Genomic DNA, 6,024 nt, shown 5'->3' on the forward strand with positions numbered 1-6,024 from the left:
TATAAAAGCGCCATTATAGCCAAACCTTTAGGCCGGGATCACACATACGCGAGATACGGCCGAGTCTCGCAGGTGAAATCCCTCCTCTGGCGCGGGCACTTGGGAGCGGAGCGTGCAGCTCCATGTATTGCTGTGCGGCTGCACGCTTCACTCAGGAGTGCTGGCGCCAGAGGAGGGATTTCACCTGCGAGACTCGGCCGTATCACGCGTATGTGTGATCCCAGCCTTATGGTAACATACTGCTAGATGCCAAATGTCTGAAAGAGCTCTAATTCTTTCCATTTGGCACATTAATAACTGAAAATATAATTTCTAAATGCCCTAATTTTTCACTAAATTAACATTGATAGAGCTCGCCAGTTTGTCTATATTACAAAACCCCTTTCATCTCTAGCAAAAGTAATATAATATGTATTGTAAATATAATTATATGTGTTTGCAAAAAACAAAGGTGTTAAAACTAAGTCTTTTGGAGTGCAGCCCTGGGCATAGCATAATACAGGGCTTTATGCTGAGTGCCGTCTCTGACTACTGGATTAGCTGATTTCGGTTCAGTGTGAAGCACCCAGTCTGATATATCCCGGGGCATAGTAGCTTTATTACTTTGCTGAGATTTATTGAAATAAACTGGAACCACATGGCTGGATTTCCTCCCAGATGTGGGCAGTCAGGGGAGCCTGGAGCAAAGGTCACCTTTGGAAATAACTCACCTATATTCTGCATTTTGGCTGCTTTGCATGTTGAACTTTAAATCGACAAGTACAATGATCATTCAACCATTACTTTAATAAGGGGCCACACAGGGCTATTTGTCATCTAATGTAAAGCCGGCCACCTAGGTAACTGCCTGATCATAATTCACATCTACAGAGGAGCATTTGGCAGGCAGATAGGTCTCATGCTTCGCTGTGGAAAGAGAAATGTGTACATTTGTTTTGTACTTATTACCTTGTAATTAGTGTGTGCAATTTCTTTTTTTACTGCCTTTGGCTCAATCTCAGCCATGACAACTTGATGGATGAAGGATCTGTAGGAAGATCAATCTTGTGCAAGCCTATATAGGTCTTCTCTGCTGTTATCTTGATAGTATCAAGCCATCAGGTTGCTGGTCTTCCTCTTTGCCTTGTTCCTTCTATTCTTTCGACCATCACGTTCTTCTCCAGTGATTGCTCTCTTTGGATGATCTGTCCAAAGTAAGAAAGTCATAGCTTGGTGATCTTCGCTTCCAGTGACATGTCTGGCTTGATTTATTCCAAAATTGATTTGTTCGTTTTTCTAGCCATCCATGGTATTGATAACATCCTTCTCCAGCACTACATTTCGAAGGCATCAATTCTTCTTCTGTCTTGTTTCTTTATCGTTTGGGTTTCACCTCCATGTTACCATAGAAAAGACTAAACTATCTACGAGTGCATTTATTATTGCAAATAGATCAGTCATGGGTTATTACGGCAGTAAAGGAAAACAGGAACATATAGAATAATAAGTAATAAAATGTTATTGTGTAGTTTGGAGAATCAATGATAATTGTATAAAATCATCAATTACAATGGGCGACACAAGATAAAAATAAGAATGTAAAAAGACTATTCAACAACAATCGATATCTCTTCTATTCATTTTTTATGTGATGGCCAGAGATAACCAAGTACCGAGCTATGAAATGCCCCGTCATCATGTCAGATGTATTCATTACCTGTGAGACTGCCCGAAAAAGCAGAGTGCTGTGCTTGGCTATCTCCCCATTCTCGGGATTGGTTGGGGTCTAAGAGCAACAGTTGGACCCCAGTGATTACAAAGGTTTTACCTGACCTGCATGTAGTTGATAACTTTTAATGTTGGGAATATCAATTCAAGGAAACAATTTAGGCCAGATTCACCAATCTTTTTTTTGCTATGGCCATAGGCATATATGAGGCTGATGAGTTCAGGTAGTCCGTGCATCACATTTTTGTAATCGGACCAAGAAACATGGATCTGTAAAATTTTCCTTACAGTACATTGAAAAAGTACTCATACTCCGTGAACGTTTCCACATCTTTTCATGTCACACTCAAATATTTAAAGGTATTTTATTGAAATTTTATGTGATATGCCAACGTAAAGTAGCAAGTATTTGTGTAATGAAAAGGAAATAATGCATGGTTTTCAAATTATTTAAAAAATATAAATCTGAAAATTGTGACGCATATTGGTATTCAGCGCCCCTGAGTCAATACTTTGTAGGACCATGTTTTCCCTCAAGTTTTTTGACGTATGTCTCTACCAGCTTGCGAATCTAGAGGCTGAAATCTTTGCCCACCTGTCTCTGCACTCCGGCTCTAGCTCCATGAGATTGCAGTAAGGCGTCTGTGAACAACAATTTTCAAGTCTTGCCACAGATTCTCAATGGGATTTCGGTCTGGACTGTGACTGAGTCATTCACACACATGAATATGCTTTGATCTAAACTATTCCATTGTAGCTCTGGCAGTATGTTTAGGGTCGTTGTTCTGATGAATGGTGAACTTATGCCACAGGTTCAAGCCTTTTGCAGCCTCTATCAAGTTTTCCTCCAGGATTTCATTGTATTTAGCTCCATCCATCTTCCCATTAACTCTGATCAACTTCCCTGTCCATGCTGAAAAAAAGCATCCCTACAGCATGATGCTGCCACCACCATGTTTAATGGCGGGATTGGTGTTTTCAGGGTGATGTGTTAGTTTTCTGCCACACATAGCGCTTTACATTTAGCCCAAAAATGTCAACGTTGGTCTCATCTGACCAGAAAACCTTCTTCAAATGCTGTGTCCCCTGCATGATTTTCTGTAAATTGCAAACAGGATTTTTTTACGGCTTGCTTTCAAAAATAACTATCTTCTTGCTACTCTTCCATAAAGGCCAGATTTGTGAAGTATGTGCACATGATGATTTTAAGAAACACCCATTGAGCATTTCCTAGGCAATGTCACTTCAAAAAGACATTGGTGTGTTTTTTTCCTACAGCGGCTTTACTGTCACATTACTTTTTCTATTATTGAACATCATTCTAGTATAACTAGAATGAAATGTTATTTCTTTTAACCACTTACTGGTTTGACAACCCTGATGTCGTTAAAAGGAATCTGTCACTAGGATTTTGCCATCTAATCTGAGAACAGCATGATATAGAGACAGATGCACTAATTCCAGCGATGTGTCAATTTCTGGGCTGCATGCTGTAGTTTTGAAAAAATCCCCGTTTTATTGACAGGAGGTTTTCACTACAGAACTAGCAAGCCTACTGCCAGGTCCTGCACATTCATGAGCTCTGTACAACTATGATTGGCAGGTTGCTGCCTTTTCACTGTGTACACAGAAAGATGTCAATCAGTGGTGTGGGCTGGGTTATATAGGGCTCAGAATTCAAAGAACTGATGATCTGCAACAGATAAAACTAATTTTATCAACCCTGCAGCAATCATCAAAGTAAATGACATATCTCTGGAGTCAGCGTCTCTGCCCCTACATGATGCTTCTCTCAAATGGGAAAGCAAATAACATGGTGACAGATTCCATGTATAAGACGTAACAAAAGACTGAACAAGTGCACCAAACAGCAATGTTGTTTTTACTTTGCTGTTCATTAAGTTCATTTTTTTGCTGCGCTTTACAGCGCTTTTCCTGGCAGATATCAGGTGGTATCGGCCTCAAAACAACATTGTGTGCACATACCCTCAGGGTGCTTTCACATATACAAATGACATGTTGCCATATTTAAAAGGGTTGTCCAGTCAACATCGATAAGTGTGTGTGATTGCTCTCTTCTGTCCTCAGGAGTCGCCGCACACAATGTATGGGGCACCAAGTTATTTGTAACAGTCAAATTTTTACTGTACAGTCCAAGTTCATCAGGTGGATAGAGGTGGGATAGGGCACAGCAATTCGCACTTCTTTCCTCCTTAGTACAACTCCTCTTCTGTCTCGCCACCTGTTTGGCTGCCGTCACACTAGCAGTATTTGGTCAGTATTTTACCTCAGTATTTGTAAGCCAAAACCAGGAGTGGAACAATTAGAGGAAAAATATAACAGAAACATATGCACCACTTCTATATTTATCACCCGCTCCTGGTTTTGGCTTACAAATACTGAGGTAAAATACTGACCAAATACTGCGAGTCTGACGGCAGCCTTTGTCCTGGACTATACCCAAGCCCGAGTCCATCAACCCCAGGGATTCGTTGTCCACTCTGGCAGTGCACCTGGTACCGACTACTTGCCCCCACGTAATTCCATGTCCACCGACATTGTAATGTCAGAAGACCAGGCCTGCTCTGTAGTACCTGGCCTAAGCCCTAGGCTCCAGGTATGTCCATCAGGGATCTCCATTTGGCCTCCCACTGCCTCAATCGGTTGGCCCATGGTACCCTTAGCAATCCACCACCCCACCTGAACTTGGTCTTCACTATGCACTTCACTAAAACTGAACTCTTCTAACCAGGAAGTGCCCCCCATTTTTATAAGCACTAGTACCCCCACTGGGCTAATCCTATTCTTAACCATTTCCTATCTTGTATGCTAAACCTATCTATCCTTATTCTATAGCCTACACTGTCCTAAGCTTATCCTTATGCTATACTCACATTATGCATTAACACTTTATATACTGGACATCACTATAATACATTATATTACACACATTACTTTTACATATAAAACGACACGGCAGTATTCACATAGCACGTCTGTTGTTTTCAGGGGCAGGAACAGGGTAATGCAATCCACATCCCTACAATTGAAATACATTTTACAGCCAACATCTGTCTGCAGAGTATTTTTGCAGCAAAAAAAAACATGGACAAAAAAAACACCAAAAAGATGCTGCAAAGACAAAGCATTTTTGCTAAATTGCTCTGCGTGAAGCTACCCCGAATGATCATTTTCCCAGTCGGCATGAAAACTGATTGAAAAATGTGTAAAACGTATGGTATATCTTCAGCCTATATTCACAATCTGCAGATTTGTTTCAGCCATTTCTGAAGCTGCCTCATTCATATATATAGAGTATTAAAAAATACATATCCATGCGACAAAAACAATTTCTGCAGCAAATCTGCTGTATGTGAATATCCCCTTCTTTTTACTAGAAAGGTAAAGAGTGCATAAAATGAGTACAAATACGTATAATATACCACTTTTGCACATAGGCGCTGAGTGATGCTTTCCTTGTCAGAACACTTCAATGTATTCACATTTGTTTAAGCTATTACCAGGTAGGAATAAGGTTATAGTGTGTGTTTTGCACAAGGAATGAATGGCCCAGTCCAGATAGATTATTATGACAACTTGCCAGGAATGGCTGTCAAATTCTCCACTATTAGCAGGTTACACACTTCCCAAGGTGTTGCGATGACATATTAAGTAACAGCGGAATAACAAAAAGCAATATTACTGACCCACCGTACCCAATAAGGTTAATGCAAACTTCCTGCCAATCAACTGCTACTTGACCATTGCTAAAAAGGGGTTAAGCAAACCATGAAGAGTCAGTAGACAATCAGGACTGTGGACACCCCTGGGATTCCAGCATTATCTACTATTCTGGGAAAATGTTTTTATAAGAAGGGAAGTAGAAAGTCTGTTTTCAAAATATTCAGTATTATTTTATACAAGGATACGGTAATTATTGTTTCCACAGAAAAAAAGTTACAAATATGCAAATTATTACAAAGTATTATGTGTTTTAACATTATCTATTCCCATATAGCATACTAAAATATATAATTAATTCCTTTAGGCGCCGTTCAAGGTTTTTTTGGCTGAATTTTAATTGCCAAATGCCTGTTCATGTTAACTTTTTCTCTACATATTTTCCCAATTAAAGTTGCGTTCCCGCGATGAGTTCTTGACGCTGAGTCAAAGCCGCAACGTCTTAAAGTTCTAGCAATGTGGATACAGGAAAGATATAAATCTTGGTACCGTGCTAGCCAGTAGATAGAAAAATATTTAGAATTGAGAGTCCTCAGTGGTTGATACCTTTTAATGGCTAACTGAAAAGATGGTAAC

Source organism: Ranitomeya imitator, chromosome 6 (assembly GCF_032444005.1).
Source record: "Ranitomeya imitator isolate aRanImi1 chromosome 6, aRanImi1.pri, whole genome shotgun sequence".
NCBI classification, from domain to species: domain Eukaryota; kingdom Metazoa; phylum Chordata; class Amphibia; order Anura; family Dendrobatidae; genus Ranitomeya; species Ranitomeya imitator.